Source organism: Equus caballus, chromosome 30 (assembly GCF_041296265.1).
Source record: "Equus caballus isolate H_3958 breed thoroughbred chromosome 30, TB-T2T, whole genome shotgun sequence".
Classification (NCBI taxonomy): domain Eukaryota; kingdom Metazoa; phylum Chordata; class Mammalia; order Perissodactyla; family Equidae; genus Equus; species Equus caballus.
This window is the reverse complement of record NC_091713.1, coordinates 10605997-10628030: the sequence shown is the minus strand read 5'-3', so window position 1 is coordinate 10628030 and position 22034 is coordinate 10605997. Positions and strand designations below refer to the sequence as shown.

The window sequence follows — 22034 nt, the reverse complement described above, 5'->3', positions numbered from 1 at the left end:
GGACCCACAGCACACAAGGGGGTGAAGAGTTGCCATAGAAACTTCTGTGAGGCCACTGCTCTGTTACTGGCAGTGTCACTAGCCAGTTTGTTTTTATATTTCGTCTGTCACCTTGGCCTTGTCATCTGGGGCAATGGCATAATGGAGCACAAGAAATGGAAGTAAAGGAAAAATGTCAACAATTTGAATAATTCCATTTGGTCTTCTTACCTTGTGGCCTGGTTGGTATTTTCACAAGGACAGAAATATAACATGAAAATCAAGTTTCTCTGGAAAGGATGAGAGGAGAGGTCAGGGAAAGTGGGGAAAATGTCTTGAGTTTTGTGATTTTTATTCCAGTATTTTGCTATTGAGGTTATCCTCAATAACTGTAAAAAAAAATTATTGTTTCTTTTCCAATTAGAAGAGTTTGTTTGATCCCAACCTTTTCTCTAATGGCAGAGCTTAAGTCATGGACCCTCAGAAAAGAGGCAGAATTCACCAATTCTGGAAAGACTTAGGGTGAGAAGTTTGTAGAACTCTCTGGCAAGCAAAAGAATAAAACATATGAATTGTATGCCATGAAAGGAAATAAGGCTGGAATTTCTCCAAGCTGTGCCCCAGAAACCTAGCATGAGAAACATGTGCTTTCATGCTGTAAACAGTACCTTCCAGGTCAACCATGCCTCACCCAGGAAGCACTATGAGAGATTTTTCCAGAAGTTGTCTCTAAAGACTTTGGTGACATGTCACAAAGGGAAAATGCTGGTAAATGAAAATTAGAATGTGAACATCCTCACGGCAGTGCCTAAAGCCAATGCTATGAATCTGTTTCATTGAACGAGCACAAAGACATTGCTTTCTCACTAACATCATCGATTCTTTCAAGAAATCACCCTCCGTCTGGTTCAGGAATTTACAGAAGCTTTACTCTAAAAGATAACACTGAATTTGTGTCCTTGGAAGTGGGAGAGACTACAAATTCAAACTAAGAGAAGCTACTGGAGGTGAAGTTGCATTCAGAACCTTTTTAAGATAGGGAATTCGGTTATGAATAAAGAACCAGGAACTCCTGCTGAGGTTACCAGAAACATATCAACCTTTCCCTTTCTAGCAGCTCCATACACCTTCTTGGTATGTTGTGACCTATGTAGTGGATCTGTCCTTGTCATCTTTCCCAATCATCTTGTCTGGTTCTTTCCTCTTAGATGTACCAGTGTATCAGGACAGCTGTGTAGGAAGTCACAAGAGGAATTACCACCAACATTTGTTCCTGACAACAGGTGAGTAGAAGCTCTTAGTTTTATTAAGAGCAGAACAAGAGAATGACTGGTCATGGCTTATTTCCCCTTTCCATAAAGAAGCACACTTTAAGCTTGACATAACTTCTACTGAATTGCTACTATTATTTACTTATTCTTTTCCATGTTGAACCAATGAGCTTTGAAGATCACTGGAATGCCCAGGGAACTAGGCTTAAAGGATCCAAAGCACAGGACTCTCTCGGGAAATCGTCTTCAAAAATTTATCACCAAGTAGGGCGAGGAAGGCACCATAAGGAAGAACATCCCAGGTCGGGATGTTAGAGGGACAAATGGGGTGAGGAAGGCAGACAGCAGCATGTCACAAGTTAGCTTCAGCAGAGTGAAGACAGCATCAGCGTGGGAGAAGAGGTGGCGGTGACAGGAGATTGGTTACATATGGGGGATTGATCAAAGAAGTAAATATGTTCAGCCTAATGGGAGGCAGTTTTCTCACTGTTAGACAAAAGAGGTATAAATGTGGAAAGAGAGAAAACAGGAATCAACTCTGTAGTATTTGATTAAATTGGAGGTATTGATGTAAACTCATGTTCATATATGTATAAATAGTTAAATTTGGAAATAAATGTAGATATAAATGTGTGCTTATATCTGTGAACATATCCTAGCTCTGTCTCCTGGGAGAGTCTGAGAGCAGCAACACCACAAAGGTAATGGGTGTGCGTAGAACACAATGCTTGGTTTCTAAACGCCATTCTTCACTAAATGGGTCCAGGGATCTTTGAATTTTAGAACCAAGGCTGGGGCATGGAAAGTACAACACAAGCCTGATCGTCCTGTTGTTATTCAGACAATTGGTGGAACCTGAATGGGGTCTGTTAATTTCCTGATGTTGATGGTTGTATTGTGGTTATATAAAAGGATGTTCCTGTTTGTAAGAAAAACATACTAAATTAGAAAGCAGTGATGGGCATCATGTTTGCTACTTACTCTCAAATTGTTCAGGGGCAAAAGTTGTTGGTACTATACTTGCTACTTTTCTGTAAATTTTAGATTATTTCAAAATAAAAAAATTAAAACTGTAAGAATAGTAGTGTACACCAATTTCAATCCTCAGTGCATTCCCTGCTCTTCTCCATTCTTAAGGACATTCTATGGTGAGAGGTGGATGGTATATTTACAAGAAAGTAAACTTTTAAATGAACGGTTCATTAATTTTTTATGTTGGGCAATCATTGAGTGACACCATTTGTCACTCCAATCAAGAGTCACAAGATTTAGAATGAGACACTGAGGAAGGATATGAGCATAGCCAAACCAGGGTAGTGGGGCTCGTTTTCAAAAGCCATCATTTTAGTTTTGTTCCTACTGGTTAAATTGCTTTAGAAGCTTTTGGAAAAGAAGGAAACACAAAAGGCAATCTTCCCAAGTGACTGCACCTGGAAGAAGAGTCAAGAAAGAACATTAATCTGTATAAATGAATTCTAGTTGTTTGGACAGAGTTAGAGAAGGAAAACACTGCAAAGACAGGCTTTTCAGAGGTTGGGGGCAGAGACACAGTATACGGCTGGGCCCCACTGCTTGCTACATGAGAAGAGTCAAGACTCTCAATTTGGGTGAAGATATGTCTTGTGTTATAGGGCCTGCATTTGTTGTCAAATCAGGAAATTCCTGTATAATTTAGTGGAGAAGTAAACTATTCCTTCCCTCTTGAAATGGTTGCAGACCATAAAGTTTCTCTTTTAATTCTGGAAAATTTAAAATAAAAAAGATGCAAAGGAGGGGAATTTCGTGAGTACAAGCATCTGCCAATTCGCTGAGACTAGACGGTGCAGCAGGCACGAGAGGAGCAGGCGGCGGGCGTGACCAGGCAGGCGCTCCCTCTTCACAGGGGCGCCGGTGCCTTGGAGTAACCCAATAATTCCTAATGCCTCCCTCCTGTCTCGTGTCTCATTGCTATCATTCATTTCACTTATACGTAAACTGTAATCATTGAATACGCTATTGCTACTATTTGAAACAAACTGTTATCTATTAGATAAATTAAAAGTAAGAAAAATAGGTTTTTGTGTACCCTACACCTTCACTTATTACTTCCCTAATGCTCTTTTTTATTTATATAGATCCAAGATTCTTACTGCAGCATTTTCCTTCCAAACTTTTTTTAACATCTCTTGCCAGAGAGATCTACCAACAACAAATTCCCTCAATTTTTGTTTGAGAAATTCTTTACTTCCCATTCACTTTTGAAGGCTAATTTCTCAGATGCAGAATTAGAGGTTGGTCATTTTTCCCTCTCAATGTTTTATTTATTTATTTATCTTATTGGCCCTGAGCTAACATCTGTTGCTAGTCTTCTTTTTTTTCTTCTGCTTCTCCCCGAAGCCCCCAGCACATAGTTGTATATTCTAGTTGCAAGTCCCACCAGTTCTGCTATGTGGGACACCACCTCAGCCTGGTGAGCGGTGCTAGGTCCACGCCCAGGATCTGAACTGGCAAAACCCTGGGCCGCCAAAGCAGAGCACGCAAACCCAACCACTCGGCCACAAGGCAAGCCCCTCTCTCAATGTTTTAGATATTTCACTCCACAATATTTTTGTTTGCATGGTTTCAAAGGAGAAGTCAGATATGATTTTCATCTTTGCTCCTTTATAGGTAAGAATTTTTTCCCCTCTGGCTTCTTTCAAGATTTTTTCTATTTTTGATTTTCTGCAATTTGAATATGATTTGTCTACATGGGGTTTTGGGGAATAGTAATCCTGCTTGGTATCCTCTGAGCTCCCTGGATATGTGGTTTGGTGTCTAACATTAATTCTGGCAAAATTCTCACTCATTATTGCTTCAAATATTTCTGCTGTTTCTTTCTATCTTCTCCTTCTGGTAATCCCATTACATATATGCTACACCTTTTGTAGTTGTTCCACAGTGCTTAAATATTCTGTTCTAATTTTTTTCAATCTTTTTTCCCTTTGATTTTTAGTTGTAGAAGTTTGTATTGACATATCTTCAAGCTCAGAGATTCTTTCCTCAGCCATGTCTCATCTACTGAACCCACTAAATGTCTCCTTCATTTCTGTTAAGATTTTTTTTTATCCCTTGCCTTTTTAAAAATTCTTTTTTAGAATTTCCTTCTCTCTACTTACACTATCCATCTGTTTTTGCATGTTGTCTACCTTTTCCTTTAGAGCTCTTAGACTATTAATCATAGTTGTTTTAAATTTACACTATGATAAGTCGGACATCTCTGCCATATTGGGTCAGTTCTCCTGCTTGCTCTGTCTCTTCAAACTGTGTTCTGCCTTTAGTATGCCTTGTAATTTTTGGTTGAAAGCCAGACATGGATTATTGGGTAAAAGGCCTTTAACAGCGGTGGTAAGATGAGGGGTGCAGGGAAGATTTCTACAGTCCTCACTAGGTTTCAGCCTTTTAGTGAGCCTGTGCCTTTGGGCTGTGCCTTTCACAAGTGCTTATCATTTTCCTCCTCCTGCTGAGATGGGATGGGATGACTCGAGAGGGCTGGAGTGGGCATTTCCCTTCCCCCAGGTCAGTTAGGCTCTGAAAAAAACCCCAACAGGTTAGGTTCTGGTAAAATAGTTTCTCTTGAGGAAAGGTCTTATTATGAAAACCAGAATCCTCTGCTGTACTTCAGAATGGTTACGTTCCCCTCTCCCAACCAGGAGCATGAGGGATTACTCTCTGCTCTTGACTGTGAGAGCCTGATAGAGCTCCTGAAGGTAAAACTCACAAAAGCGTGGGGCTCCCATGAGACTTGCCCCTTCCCCAGAGTTTTTGGCTCTCAGACCTGTCCGCACTGAGCATCCAGAAATTCACCAATTACATTTAGGCTTTTCTGCCTCAGTACAGTTCTGGTGGAGGTTTCTGCTCCAGTAAGTTGTGATTCTCTATGTTTGCCTGTCAGTCTCTCCCATTTGTGGGGCAGCAGTTTGCCCTGTGATCTCAATTCTCTGGTGGATCTAAGAAGTATTGATTTTTAGTTTATTCAGTTTTTTAGTACTAGTTAGAATGGAGTGATAATTTCCAAGCTTCTTACATGCTGGATCAGAAACCAAGGTCCTCTGTCATTTTTTGCAGAAGATGTAACTGTATATGTAGCAAATCTTAAGAAATCAATGAAAAAGGTACTAGAACAAATAAGTGAATTTAGTGAGATCACAAGCTACAAGGTCATATGGAAAAATCAGTTGCATTTCCACATACTAGAAAGAAGCAATAAAAAAACTAAATTTAAATAGCACCATTTCTAAATATTAAAAAACACAAAATACTTATAGGTAAATATAATAAATTATGTTCAAGATGTACTCTGAAAACTATAAAATATTGCTAAGAGAAATTAGAGAAGAGCTAAATAAATGGGGGAATATACAATTTCATGGAACAGAATACCAGATCTTCCAAAATTCATGTAGATTTAGTGTAATCCAAATGGAAATCTTAGCAGGCTATTATTGTAGAAACTGATAAGCTGCTTCTAAAATATATATGGAAATGCAAATGACCTAAAATAGGAAAAACAATTTGAAAGTTAAAAAAAAAGTTGGAGGACTTTACTACCTGATTTCGAGATTTATTATAAAGCTTTGGTAATTAAAATAGTTTAGCATTGGTATAGGAATAGAAATCAATGCAATAAAAGAGAGATTCAGAATTGTGCTGTTAAATCTAGTAGCTTCTAAGCACGTGTAGCTATTTAAACGTAAATTTAAATTAATTAAACTTGACTACACCACCTGTCTGTCGGTTGTCATACTGTGGCAGCTGTCTGTTGCTGTGATGTTGAAAGCTATGCCGCTGGTATTTCAAATACCAGCAGGGTTACCCATGGTATACAGGTTTCAGAACTTCCAGACTAAGATAGACTAGAAAGAAGGACCTGGCCACCCACTTCTAAAAAATTGGCCATGAAAAGCAGTGGAGCATCATCTGACATAGTGCCAGAAGATGAGAGGATGGCACAAAAAGGCCAGCCAGGATTCCATTCTGCTATACACAGAGTTGCTAAGAGTTGGAATTGACGTGATGGCACAAAAATTAGAATACAGTTAGAAATTTAGTTCCTGCTGTACTTCAAGCACACACAGTTCCTGTGGTTAGTGCCACCATATCAGACGGCACCAAAATGGAGTGTTTCCATCATCAAAGAAAGTTCTGGTCTAAAAACAATTTTACCAAAGGTGATAAGATAATTTGATAGGGAGAAAGGATAAGCTTTTTGACAAATGGTGCTGAAATAGTTGGATATTTGTATGCAAAAAAAAGTAATAAATCTTTGCCCACATCTCACACCATAAACATAAATTTACTCAGAATGAATTAAAGACATAAATATAAAGGCTAAAATTATAAAACTCCTGGAACTGAAAATCTTCACAATCTCGACAAAGATTCTCTTTATAAGTCACAAAATATATGATGCAGACCTGTTTCTAGGGTTCTGGTCTAAGATGGCAACATAAGAGGCTCCTCAACTCCTCTCCTCCCATGGACATGCTGAATGTACAGCTGCACATGAAGTAATTTCCTCTGAAGGAAATCCAGAAACTAGCTGAGTGACTCCTACACATTGGGCAGATGAGAAAATACCCACATCAAAATGGGTAGGAAAGGCTGAAACATACTTTCACCATAACACCCACTGCCAGCATAGCTCCATACAACTGAGGATGGGGGTGGGGAAGGAACTCTCAGTTTTCAGCTTCTCCCTGAGGAGCGAAGAGTTTGGAACTCAAATCTAGTGCCCCAGCTCTTAAAACTCCTACCTGAGGGACAGGCCACCAAGCACCTAGCTCTAAAAGCCAATGAAAGCTTGCCTTTATGAGACCCACAAGACTATAGCAAACAAAGAAATAGTTCTTAACGGGCTTTTGAGAACTCACCCTGACTATTCCCCCAGGGCTCAGCCCAGAGGGAGCAGACCAAAAACACCCATCTCCCAGTCTTTCCCTAAAATGGATCTATTTGCATGCATTAAAAGCTGCCTCTTGAAGGTCAGGCCTCTAATTTAGCACCCATCTAGGGCCTGAGTGCCATCCTCCCCAGAGAACAGGGAAGCCTGTGGACACATTTCATGCCCTCTCCCTCTAACCTGCTCCAAGTTGCCAATATCTCCCTAGAAGGAGCTTGTACACATGTCTGGCATCACAGCTTTTATGGCTGCAGTCTCCGGGATGGGCCTCTGGATTGCTTGGTTACACTAGCTAGTGGGGCTAGCCTTCAAAAGTCCAACAGCACTGTATAAAAAAAATAGACCTTGAGTGTAAGAGCACCCACTATGGCTATACACCTGGGCCAAGTGCAGACAGAGCAGTCAGTAAGACCCATCTCCCAGTTCCTCCCTCAAAGGGTCCTAAGTACATACTTTCCCAGCTGTTGCCTAAGGGTCTGGATTCCAAGCAAACTGCCTAGGTGCTGATGGCATTCCAGCCATTTGCAGACTGACAGTTTTGGCATCCTCAACTAATAGGAGGCACCAAAAGCAAATAAGCCTCCCTGGACATTCACAAAGGTTTGAAAGGCAGCCAAGAGCTCAGGCCAGGCTGATAGATGAGGTTCATCACCTACGTAAGACCACGCTGTCAAGTCTGGGAAAGGAGGCTATTGTATTTAATGTGCAGAAAGCAACACAGAGAGTCAAGGAAAATGAAGAAACAAAGCAAATGTGTTCCAAATAAAAGAACAAGATAAAACTCAAGAAATGGACGTTCATGAAATGGAGATAGGTAATTTACCTAACAGGGAGTTCAAAATAATGACCATAAAGATGCTCACTGAGGTCAGGACAAGAATGGATGAACAAAGTGAGGACTTCAATAAAGAGATAGAAAGTATTTTAAAAAGTAACAGAGACAAATCACAGAGCTGAATACAATAAGTAAATAAGTAAACTGAAAAAAAAGAGGGAATCAACATCAGATTAGATCAAGTGGAAGAAAGAATCAGTGAACTTGAAGATAGGGCAGTAGAATTCATCCAATCAGAGGGACCAAAGAACAAAGAATGAAAGAGAGTGATGACAGCTTAAGGGACTGAGGAAACAATACACACATTATAGGGATCCAAGAGGGGAAGCAAGAAGGGGCAGAAAGCTTATTTAAAGAAATAATGGCTGAAAACTTCCCCAACTTTGGGAAAGAAACAGACATCCAGATTCAGGAATACCAAACAAGATGAATCCAAAGAGACTCAGATTAAGACAAATTATAACTAAAATATCAATAGTTAAAAAAAAGGAGAGAATCTTAATGGCAGTAAAAGAAAGCAACTTGTTACATACAAGGGAATACCCATAATACTATCGCCAGATTTTACAGCAAAAATCTTGCAGGCCAGAAGGGAATAGCATGATATATTCAAGGTGCTAAAAGAAAAACTGCCAACCAAGAATACTCTGCCCACAAAATTGTCCTTGAGAATTGAGGGGGAGAGAAGAAATTTTCTAGACAAGCAAAAGCTAAAATAGTTCATCGCTACTAGACTGGCCTTACAAGAAATGTTAAAGGGACTTCATCAAGCAGAAACGAAGAGAAGCTAATTAGTAACTCTAAACATATCAAAGAATAAACCTCACTGTTGTAAAGGTAAACATATAGTTAACTTCAAAAAACTCCAACATTGTAATGGTGATGGCTAAATCACTTATAAGTCTAGTATGATGCTTAAAAGACACAAATATTGTAAATAATTATAACTACAATAATTTGTTAATGAATACACAATGTAAAAATAGGTCAATTTTGACATCAAAAACATAGAATGTGGGGGGGAAGTGTGTAAATGTAGATCTTTTGTATATGTTTGAAGTTATGTTGTTACCAGCTTAAAATAAATTGTTAAGATATTTTGTGTCAGTTCCGTGGTAACCATAAAGCAAAATCCTGCAGGTATACCCAAAAGATAAAGGGAAACAAAGTTAAGCATACCACCACAGAAAATCATCAAATCATAAAGGAAGAGAATGAGAGGAAGAAATAAAAAAAAGAACAACAAAACAGCCAGAAAACTGTTAACAAAAGGTCAATAGTAAGTCCACACCTACAAATAATTACTTTAAATATAAGTAGACTAAAATCTCAAATCAAAAGACATAGAGTGGCTGAATTAATAAAAGAAAACAATACCCAACTATGTGCTGCCTACAATAGACTCACTTCAGATGTAAGGACAGACCCTAAAAAGGAAGGGATAGAAAAAGATATTCCAGGCAAATGGAAACCAAAAGAATGCAGGGGTAGCCATGCTTATATCAAACAAAATAGACTTTAAGCCAAAGACTGTAACAAAGACAAGGAAGGGAAATGTATAATGAGAAAAGGGTCAATCCAGCAAGAGGCTATAACATTTCTAAATATTAATTCACCCAACATAAGCACACATAAGTGTATATGACAAATATTAACAGATATGAAGCACCACTTTCAACAATGGATAGATCATCTAGACAGAAAATCAATAAGAAAACATTGGACTTAAACTACAAATTAAGCCAGATAGACTTAACAGACATACACAAAACATTCCATCCAAAAACAACAGAATACACTTTTATCTCAAGTGCACATGGAACATTCTCCAGGGTAGATCATACGTTAGGCCACATAACAAGTATTAATAAGTTTAAGAAGACTGAAATTATATCAAGCATCTTTTTGAACTACAATGATATAAAACTAGAAATCAATTAGAAGAAAACTGAAAAATTCACAAATATGTGGAGATTAAACAACCTGTTAGTAAACAACTAATGTATCAAAGAAAAAATGAAAAGAGAGATAAAAAATATCTTGAGGCAAATGAAAATTGAAACACAACATATGTAAACTTACGGGATGCAGCAAAAGCAATTCTAAGAGAGATGTTCATAGCAATCAATGTCTACTTTAAGGAAAAATGAAAGATTTCAAATAAACAACTTAAGTCTACATCTCAAGGAACTAGAAAAAGGAGAAAAAACTAAGCCAAAATTAGCAGAAGAAAGGAAACAACAAAATAAATGAAACAGAGCAAAATAAATGAAATAGAGACTAAAAAGACAATGGAAAAAATCAAAGAACTAAGAGATGATTTTTTGAAAACATAAACAAAATCGACAAACCTTTAGCTAGACTTACCAAGAAAAAAGATAAAGAACTCAAACAAATGACATTAGGAATGAAAGAAGAGATATTTCAACTGATACCATACAAATACAAAGGATCATCAGAGATCACTATGAACAATTACACACCAACAAATTGGATAACTTAGAAGAAATGGATAAATTCCCAGAAACATGCAACCTACCAAGACTAAATCATGGAGAAATAGAAAATCTGAGCAGACTGGTTACTAGTAATGAGATTTAATCAGTAATCAAAACCCCCCCAAAGAACAAAAGTCCAGGACCAGATGGTTTCACTGGTGAATCCTACCAAACATTTAAATAAAAATTAATACCAATCTTTCTCAAACTCCTCCAAAAAATAGAAGAGGAGGAAAGACTTCCAAATGCATTTTATGAGGTCAGCATTACCCTGGTACCAAAACCAGACAAAGATACTATATAAAAGTAAATTATAAGCCAATAAACCCAATGAACATAGATGTAAAAATCCTCAACAAAATATTAGCAAACTGAATTCAACAGTACAGTAAAAGGATCATACACCATAATCAAGTGGGATTTATTCCACAAATGCAAGGATGGTTCAACTTCCATAAAGCGATTAATGTGATATACCACATTAACAAAATGAAGGATAAGAATCATATGAACATCTCAATAGACGCAGAAAATTCATTTGACAAAAGTCGACACCTTTTTATGATAAAAATTCTCAACAACTATGTATAGAGGGAAGATACCTCAACAAAATAAAGGCCATATATGAGGAGTCCACAGCTAACATCTTACACAGTGGTGAAAAGCTTTTCCTTTAAGATCAGAAACAAGACAAGGATGCCCACTCTCACCACTTTTATGCAACATAGTACTGTAAGTCCTAGCCAGACCAATTAGGCAAGAAAAGGAATAAAAAGCATTCAAGTCAGAAAGAAGTAAAACTGCCTCTACTTTTAGATGACATGGTATTATATATAGAAAATTCTAAAGACAACCAAAAAACTTTTAGACTTAATAAACAAATTCATTAAAGATGCAGGATAGAAAATCAACATAAAAATCAGTTGCATTTCTATACACTAACAATAAACTATCAGAAGGAAAAATTAAAAAATAATCCCATCTACAATAGCATCAGATAGAATAAAATACTTAGGAATAAATTTAACCAAGAAGGTGAAAGATCTATACACTGAAAACTGTAAGATATTGATGAAAGAAATTGAAGAAGACACAAAGAAATGGAAAGATATTCCATGTTCATGGATTGGAAGATTTAATATTGTTAAAATGTCCATACTACCCAAAGTGATCTGCAGAGTCAAAGCATTCCCTATTAAAATTCCAACAGCATTTTTTACAGAAATAGAAAAAATAGTCCTAAAATTTGGATGGAATCAGAAAAGATAATGAGTAGCAAAAGTAATCTTGAGAAAGAAGAACAATGCTAGAGGCATCACACTCCTTGATTTCAAACTATATTACAAAGCTATAATAATCAAAACAGTATGGTATTGGCATAAAAACAGACTCATAGATCAGTGAAACAGAATAGAAAGCCAATAAATAAACCCATGCATATATGGTCAATTAATTTATGACAAAGGAGGCAAGGAGACAATGAGGAAAGGATAACCTCTTTGATAAGTGGTGTTGGGGAACCGGACAGCCACGTGCAAAAGTATGAAACTGCACCCTTATCTTACACCATATATAAAAATCAACTCAAAATGGATTAAAGACTTGAATATGAGACTTGAAACCATAAAATTCCTAGAAGAAAACATAGGAGGTAAGTTCCTTGAGATCAGTCGTGGCAATAGTTTTTTAAATTTATTACCAAAAGTAAAGGCAACCAAAGCAAAAATAAACAAGTGGGACTAAATCAAACTAAAAAGCTTCTGCAAAGTAAAGGAAATCATCAACAAGTGAAAAATCAACCTATGGAATGATTATGATGTGTTCAAATTTCAAAAAGAAAGAAGGTGTGGCTTGAGTGGGGTGAACAGAAGAAAAAGAGAAATAAATCACAGGGAGGCTTACCTTCTTGTGGCGGGAAGTCTGGATTTTATTCTTATTGCTGTTGGGGTCATTGAGGATTTTGAGGCAGGGGAAATGATATGACTTGAATTTCTTTGTAATTAACACTCAGATAGATAGATAGATATAAAATTCAGGAAGCTATAAAGGGAAAGGACTATAAAGGGGCCAAGAGTGAGAACAGAAAATTGAGTTGGGGGCTGTTATGATCATTCCAGAATGAGATGATTGTGGTTTGAATCTGGGCTGAGGTATGAGAGGTGGTGAATAGTTGGGATCAAGCTATATTTCAAGTCAGAAGTGACTTGTTTATGAATTAAAAGATGGTAAGGTAAAGTAAAAAATGGGATCATGGTTTATTCCTAGGCTTTTAGCTGTAGCTACTAGATGGATGTTGCCATTTACTGAGAGGATCTACTTTGTAGAGAAGCATCAAACATGCATTTTTTTAACTGTGAGTTTTGAGGGTTTTATTAGACATCCAATTGGCATTCTGTGTTTTGGAATTAGTTGAAGATCAAGGCTAATAGTTACGTATTTGGGGGTATCTGCCTGTGGGAGATATTCAAGGCCAAGGTCAAGGTACAATCACATAATAAGAAAGCATAGATAGAGAAGAAGAGGGCCCCAAATGGAACGCTGGAGCACGGCAATGGCTAGAAATCACCCAAAGGGGAAGCCAGTAAAGGAAAGTGAGAAGGCACAGCACCAAGGCAGGAAGAAATCCAGATTATTGTGCTATCTACCAAATCTACCAAAAAATGTTTCAAGAAGACAGGAGGTACAACTGTGTCAGATATTATTGAAAGGTCAAATAAAATGAGGGAAAAATTTTTCACTATTGGATTTGTCAACAGAGAAGTCACTGCTGATGTTAGTGAGACCTGTTTCAAGAGGCTTGTGGGGACTGATGCCAAAGGGGTGAGTTGAGAGAGGGGAAAGTAAAAGTTTGTAGGGGCTGGCCCAGTGGTGCAGTGGTCAAGTTCGCACGTTCTGCTCCTCGGTGGCCTGGGGTTTGCTGGCTGGAAGCCCGGGTGCAGACATGGCACTGCTTGGCAAAAGCCATGCTGTGGTAGGCATTCCACGTATAAAGTAGAGGAAGATGGGCATGGACGTTAGCTCAGGGTTGGTCTTCCTCAGCAAAAAGAGGAGGATTGGCAGTAGTTAGATCAGGGCTAATCTTCCTCAAAAGATAAATAAATAAATAAATAAATAAATAAATAAATGAATAAATAAATAAACAAAAGTTTGTAGAGTTAATTGTTTTTCCCTGAGTGGAAACAGAGAAATGGGTGCAGCTGAAGGGCAAGTGGGACTCAAAAAACAATTGCTTATATGGCTATTATTTTCTGAATGTTGATGTGAACAAGCCAGTAGAAAGGGAGTAAATGATCAAATAATAGAGAAATAAAAAAATTTCCAGAGAACACTTCTCAAGTTGGAGAGAAAGGATGGAATCAGAGCAAGGGTGTAAGGGTTGACCTGTCATAGGAGCAATGATGCATTTTGCCTTATAGCAAGAGAGAAGGCAGAGTTACGTACAGAGCCAGGTAGACTGTTGGATTCAACAGGGAGAGATGAGATTATTGACATATAATTGCATCTACTTTTCTTCAATGAATTACGAGTCGGTCAACAACTGATAATAGGGAGAATGGGTGTTGGTAGGGGGAGATAGGAAAGGTGTGCAGTGGGCTTCTGAAAGAGTGAGAAAGTGAAGTTACTGGAGAATTGCAGAGATGGAATGGAAATATAAATACACATTTGAGATTTACAGTAAGAAGAGTGAGAAAGGTTATGTGATTGTCTCTAGCAACCTCTAGGTACTCAGGTACAAGTGTGCAGTTGTTAGGCTCAACCAAGTTTGAGGTTTTGCTGGGTGAATGTGATGGTGGGCAAGAAGGGAACCGAAGGTGTTTGCGAGACATAATTAATGCTGGACCCTGTGAAATCTAAGCTGGTTTAGCAGAAGCTGCTAGCAATTTAACAAAATCCACATTCACTTCTTATTCCTCAAAACTCAACTAGACCTGGAGTGATCAACACATCCTGGTTTGCCTGGAACTGAAGTATTTCCCTGGATGGGGGGATTTCAGTGCTAAAACAAGTGAAGGCGGTAAATCCACCCATTTACGCACTTTCAAGGAGCTGAATCACCTTCTGGTTTGTATGATTTCAGCTAAAGTAGCAGGGGTCCTCTCACCTAATCCTGAATTATCATCATCTTGGAAGACCATTTAGAGGACAGGATTCAAAATTTCACCTGGAGAGGCTCCAGGCTATCTAAAGAGACCCAAGTCCTCAGATCAGCACTGAAACTCACACCATGGACAGATGGTACTTCTACTGCCTGAATACTCCTAGTCCCTAACCTACTGACTGAACAAACATTTATACGCACAGAGTATGATGCCTTGCAGCAGACACTCAATAGATATCCGTTACTGATTTTTTGTTATGTTTCTCAGAAGCACACTTTCCTTTCCGTCAACACAACTAGTAGTATCCATAACGAATGCATCCACCTCCACTTCAAAGAATATGATTCTAAGCCAAGGCAAATTATTATTGCCACTGTCATTATCAGATGTTTTATTGTTATTAAACTCTTTTTTTGCCAAAACCTAAGGAGAAATTCATGTTAGCAGCTGTTATAATTCTGTTCATTCAAGTAATTGTAATGGCGATTCATAAACGTTAAATGTCATATAAATGGTAAGCAAGGTCAATAATAATGGGCTTGAATCTACTTAAATGTTATGCAGCACAAGAAACACATAGATTAATTCTGTGTGTGTCAAATATTAGAACGAAGGAAAGTGGTGAGAATACTCAATGAAAGAAGATCACAGGTTTTCTATAGTCTTCAGTAAATATTTTCAGCAGTTACAACATGAATTAACTTACAATTCAGTAAAAAATATTTATATTGAGAATATAGGGGAACTAGTGCAAGCGTTCAAGTTACTATGAGTTGGTACATCTTTGCTCAGAGAGACTCATTAAATTTAGAAAGATTCTTAAAGATAGAAGAGACCTTTAAAATGTAGTTGAATCTTCTTTACAGATGAGGAAACTCTGGCTCACAAAACTGTGGGCCCTCTGCTCCTAATTAGCAATGAATTTTAAGACTAGTCTCGTGAATGTGATGGCTTTTGAAAAACACTGACATCTTGAGAACCGACAGAGAGCACTGGGGTGGGAGACAAGGCTGAGAGTGAGAACGGTAGACGGGGAAGAAGGAAGTGCCTTCACTGAAGACTGGAGTTGGGTGGTCCAGGGACTTGTGACATAAACACAGGCTGGAGAGGGGAGGTTGAGCACCCATCGTCTTCTGTGACATTTTTTACTCAACAAAGGAAGAAGACAGGACCCAAACCCTCCCACTGCATGCCATCCCATCAGTAGAAATTTCCTGGCTTCCTAACAGGCGGGGAAAATTGCACTTTTCTCAACTATTAGAGCAGTGGCTCTAAAGTAGGCTATGCACAGCCCTACGATTCATCAGGGCATGGGAAGAAATGATGGAAATTTTGTATACAGATAATATCCCAAGATTATAAAAAATTAAGTCTTGCTAATATTTTATATATGAATTGAGACTGGCAATAATAAGTTACACATTTTTCTCCTACCAAAATACAAGTATTTCAAATGTTTAACCATTTTGTCATGACAAGTTAGTGATATGCTTCCTGACAAAAATGCTTAAAACAAATGCAGTTAATTTGTCCCTTCCCTGCAAAAGGTGACTTTCAAGAAATGAGTGAGAAAAACTAATTTTCAAGAGAAAAAACAAGTGTAATGATGAGAACATTTGAAAAACTGATGTTTGGAAATATTTCCATTGTTTCAAAATTTTGTTACTTAAAACAATGCATGTCACTTACAAGGCCTCTCATTTCTGCACACTGAACTTGGAGTCCAAATTTCCCAACTTGTTAAAAACAATCTTCCAAATGAAGCAGCTTAGTGAGTTTTTAATTTATTTGTTGGAAATATCACAATGTAGCTCCTTCCAACTAGTTTGCTTGGTTACTGATTGACATCCAGGAAGATAGAAATTTACTAAGTGAATTTCAAGAAAAGCATGAAGATAATTAATGAAAATGATTGAAAATAAATATCCTTATTTCTGTGCCATTTGTGTCAACACGGATGGACGTTGAGGGTATTATGCTAAGTGAAATAAGCCAGACAGAGAAAGACAAACACTGTATGATCTCATTCATATGTGGAAAATAAACACATGGATAAGGAGAACAGATTAGTGGTTACTAGAGGGTAAAGGGGTTGGGAGTAGGGTGAAAAGGGTAAAGGGTCACATATGTATGGTGGTGGATAAAAACTAGACTATTGGTGGTGAGCAAGATGCAATCTATACAGAAACTGAAATATAATAACATACACCTGAAATTTACACAATGTCATAAGCCATATGACCTCAATAAAATAATTTTTAAATAAAGAAAAGAAATATCATGACTTAGTACATTCATCCAAGAATGCCCAGCTTCCATTTGAATCTAGGAATCTCTGATATCTTTTCCAGCCATTAATACTGACCAATGAAATAAACTGAGCTAACAACAAGATCTTCAGACTACTACACAAAAAATGTTGAAAACAAGATTTTATAGTAAATCAAATTCATATTGCTCACCTTAAAAGTGTAATTAATAATAAATAAAACTAGTAATAAATTTTACACATATTTTATTTTCTTCTTTTTTTTGGTGAGGAAGATTGACCCTGAGCTAACATTCATTGCCAATCTTCCTCTTTTCGCTTGAGGAGGATTGTCCCTGAGCTAGCATCTGTGCCATCTTCCTCTGTTTTCTATGTGGGACACCATCACAGCACGGCTGATGAGTGGTGTGCAGGTCTGTATCTGGGATCTGAACCCATGAACTCTGGGCCACTGAAGTGGAGTGTGCAAACTTAACCACTGCATCACCAGGCTGGCCCCTCTCAAAGTGCTCTGAGATGAGATAAAGTAAATAAAATATTTAGTGGCTGGCCCAGTGGCACAGTGGTTAATTTCCCATGCTCCACTTCAGGGGCCCGGGGTTCACGGGTTCAGATCCCAGGCACTAGGTTGACCTAGGCACCACTCATCAGGCCATGCTGTGATGGCATCCCACATACAACACAGAGGAAGACTGGCACAGATGTTATCTCAGGGAAAATCTTCCTCACCAAAAACTAAAAAGAACTTTGAGAAAGATCATTTCATTTTGATACCATTATTATTTATAAGAAAGAGAGTCTGGGTATTATTAAGCCTGTTTTACAGATTGAAGTGCTAGTAATTGTCAGAGTCAGGATTTAAATTCTAATCTTCTGACATCTCATGAAACACTCTTCTCTCTCTACTTCCATTCAAACCAAACATATCTAATAGACCAAAGCTTTCTTATAAATTACCTTGGACCCCCAAATTTCCCTTGCTTGGAACACAAATGAATGTGGCATTTATGTCTGAGATGCAGAAATACTTAGGATTGCAAAAGACAGTAGAATCACAAGACTATAAAGAGACATCACCTTACTGGCAAACAGTGTCCTAAGGGCATCCCAAAACACACCTTTGACACTGCCGGCTCTTGAGCCATCGGCCCGCAGAGGCCAGGAGAAGGTCTCAGCACACTCTGAGCATGTGGCGAGTTCAGGTTTGTCGTGCCTGTCCAAGCTCTCTCACCCCTGAGTATGTGCACAGCCTCCCCCTCTGCCCTGCCTATCTCCCCTCCAATTGGCTCCCCTGCTCCAGCCCCAGCTCACAGGTGTCATCTTTGGGGAAGCCCTTTTTCAGAGCCGGCTTGGATTAAAGGCCCTTCCTGAACTCCTGAGACAGTCCCTCTGTTTGCCCAGTCATAGCGCTGGTCATCTCATTTTATGATTCCGCTGCTTCTCTGTTCTCAGCACAGCACTAGACATTCCCAGAGCACAGAGCTGGGCATGGAGCAGTGCTCGGTGTCCTTGCTGGGTGAATGACTGGACCCATTAATTTGTATTCCCAATGGGATTAAGTTTCTCAATCCCATGGGAGCTAAAGCATTTCAATCTTTTCAAACCAAATCTGGGATGTTCTCAGAGCCCAGTGTGAGGGGAGGTAATTACGTGAGTGAAAGCTTCTTCAGGAATAACAGCTGTGGGTCCAGTTATTCAATTTGGACCCTTCTAGCTCAGCTGAACCCCTTAAAATAGCCTTTAAATCTTCCTCCATGTCTGAGGCAAGCAGAGTTTTTTTCCTTTGAGTTACAGAAAGCCAGATTCTCTCCTTGTCCTCCTTCGTGTCACAGCACGGAGCCCAGCAAGTCAGACCTTGGAAGTCCCATGCCAACAGCTGCTGAGCTCTCTCACCTCAGCGTCTGACTGAGAGGTCCTGGCACCAAGCGTTTTGAGCATAAAACAGGGCTGATTCAGGTGCTGGGCTCGGTTCTTTAGAAGCTGCCATCTGGATATGCTCCACCTCTGAAAAGTGCTGAGCTCAGGAGCTCATCAGGAAGGAGGGGTCCAGGTGCATCTCTGCAGCATCAACTCATTGCTTTGTACCCATCAGACCACAGCAACAGTATACAATCAGAAACAGTGTGCCTGCCCTGAATGCCTCAGCTGGGCACATAGTGACCTTGTTTGGCACGAATCTGTGGTTACCTGCGAGGGGAAAAGTGAAAGCAGATAAAGTCCTGGGTAGGAGTCCAAGCTCAAGGTCAAGGTCAGAGGACTCAAAGCAAACGCCCTAGTACCCTTCTCCCAAACACACCTGCCGAACGCTAGAGGCCTGCTCTTCTCCCTGATGGGAAGTCCTCTCTGCTGTTTACTTACAAAAACCAAACAAAACAGACTCATGGACAAAGGGTAAGCACCGTTAATGGAAATTTTAAAATAGAAAAGTTTCTTTTACCTCAAGCTGCACACACTTAGAATTATTTACATTGTGGCTTAAATCAATGCATTAATAAATGAGCTATCACTTTGGGGAAAAAATGTATTTGCTTCTTCTGCACCTAATTGCCAAGATTTCTTGGCTCTCATACAAAAACTGGATTTTGCCTCAACTGACCTTATTTCAGACCTTAAATGGTTGGCTGCTGAGTGGATCTTAGTAACAGCTCCGCCTGACTTGTATTATACCTTAGTTTCTAAAGTTTTGCTGAATATTATCTTTAGTACACCTCTTTGAAGCCGGGGGGTACTTACAGACAAAAGGTGTAGAGAAGTTAAGTCCAGTTTGCTACTGGAGATCCGGGTCCCAAGCAACACCAGGACCTCTGTCCTCCTGCCAGCCCTTGTCTTGCACAGTGTTTGCTGCATTGTTCACAAAGGGGGAGCTGATTTTAGTTCATCCCTAAACTTCTCTCCCTCTCGGCTCCTTCTGGGACCCTGGCTGTGCCCCAGAAGCACCAACAGAACATATTCAGATCTTCATCTTTGCATTTCCCCCTCCAGTTGCTTATGGCTAAAAAATAGCCAGAGTATTGTCATTAATGGTTTTACGTAATTGTATGTATTACTGTATTAAGCTCAGCCAATAGGAAGGGAGAAGAAATAAAAACATGTGTTAGTTAATATACTCTGTGCAATGACCCTGGCAACCAATTGTCTAGGATGCTGCCCTGATTTGTTTATTATATTGATTCATCCCGTCAAAGAGGGAAGAGTTTCTCTTAATGCAGGGCGGGGTCCAGTCCGAATGTACCGCATTCCGGCCCTGCAGCCCCCTCCACTCCCGTCTCCTGCTTTGCCTCAGGGTTGCGCACAGTAACGCCTTTCATTCAAAGGCAGGTTCCTTGCCAACTCTCATTTTCCACCTCCCGCTGGTGAGCCAGGCACGCACCTGGTGTGGTGTTGAGAGCCGCCAGAGGCATTCTGCCTCTTTCATTGCCTCCAGGGTGGCAGTGAAATGACTGGAACTCTTATTTATTAACAGACATCGTTGTCGTCATTTATTTTGAGATGTCTTCTCTCTCTACTCAGTAACATGGAGAGGCAGGAGGAATATAGTGATAATTAAGTTTATTTATAGGCTTTTCTGTGCTATCAGATTGTCCTCTCTATGAGCAATACAATTACTGGAGAGGGAAAACAGAGCAAGGAGAACCTAAGTAGTGTAGCTGGAGAAAACATCTTACATTGTTTCAAAATGAGATGAAGTCACTGAGGCGGAGAGATGATTAAATCCTCTTTGGGGAATAAGCAGTTAGAACTACACACACACACAAGCAGAAGATATGATTGCAATGGCCTGGCAAATGCTCCTAGGAAAATTTGAAGGAGGCTGTGCTGTCCCTGTGGGTGACACACAGCAGGGGCGATGAGAAAGAAGCTTAGAGTAAAAGTGAACCCTCCCAGGATCTGACCCGATAGGCATGGCCAAGGACAGAGGTTCAGGACAGACTCATCGCCAGGTCCTCTGACTGAGGCCTTCCTCCTCTTCCCTAATCGTGATCCAAATCCTACCACTCATCTTTCAAGGCCCAGCAACCCACTCAAATTCCTTTCGCCAAGCTTCTCAGAGGGCCCAACTTCAGTGTTACCACCTTCATCTGAACTCCCACAGCATCTGCCATTCTTAGCTATGTGTTCGATTCCTCTCAGTGTTGTGTATACATGTGTATACACTTCTTATTCATAAATTTATTTCATCTACAAGGATTTTTTGAATATTAAGTGCAATGCTAAAGACACAACAAAAAATAAGAATCAATATTTGGCCTGAAGAAGAGAGTCAGACAAGGACATATGTAATTTCAATATAGCATGATAAATGATCTGAAGAGATAAAGACAAAATTCTATGGGAAAAACAAGTTTCTAAAAAGATCTAACCTAAAAGGATGGGAAACTGTTTTCTGGGAAAGGTGACATTTATGCTTAAATGTGCATTATACAGAGGAAGAAAATTTATCCACACGACCTGACAGTGATCGTGACCCACTGTGGACTCTCTGACCACCACGGAATAAGCATCTTTGTTATGTCCAGCCCTTCCTGAGCCCATCCATTGGCGTATAGTCAAAAATTTCTGTGTAAATGATAGATTACAGCTAGGAAACCCTAGTAAACTAGCACATTTAATTCTCCACTGTCAGTTTGTTACATAAAATAGTTTGGCCATAAAACTATCTTTCTGTTCACTCAGCATGTTTTTAAATTACATATTTTTGCTTCTGTCCATGTTTATTAAGGTGGCTATACCTCCATTTATTTGCTTTCTATGGTTTTAAAGTAAAGTTCTGATAGATAAAATGTGCAACTCAAACAATAGGCTCTTGGATTCCTTCCGACAAAAAAGCTTTCAACAACCCTTCTACTGTAAGAGCTCATATTGAAAGGACAAGAGAGATCACCGGAATCTCTAGATTCTGTTTCCAGATTCATAACTTTGGAATTGAGCCCCAAGATAGAAGATCCCATTTTTCAAATGTATTCATATGTTCCAAACTTCAATCTTTGAATAAAATTCTGCTACAAATATACAGTGAATTCAAATAGATTAACCAAGAGCACACTCATGTTTTTCTCTCCTAGAAGAGTATACATGGGCTACAGCCAAACCCAAATGGGAGATGTCCCACCGTCAGCAAATGCCTGTATTTCCAGAAACTCCCATGGCTCAGTTACAGAGTTATT

General features: G+C 39.1%; 1 long non-coding RNA gene across 1 annotated transcript in view; it reads left to right on the top strand.

Moving 5' to 3' along the window:
- The first annotated feature begins 80 nt into the window (after positions 1–80).
- LOC111771324 (uncharacterized) overlaps positions 81–22034 on the top strand; it is a 54272-nt gene continuing 32318 nt past the window's right edge. Inside the window, exons 1-2 of the long non-coding RNA XR_002805089.2 lie at positions 81–221; positions 1188–1262. This is a non-coding gene — a long non-coding RNA (uncharacterized lncRNA). The remainder of the gene's footprint in view (positions 222–1187; positions 1263–22034) is intronic.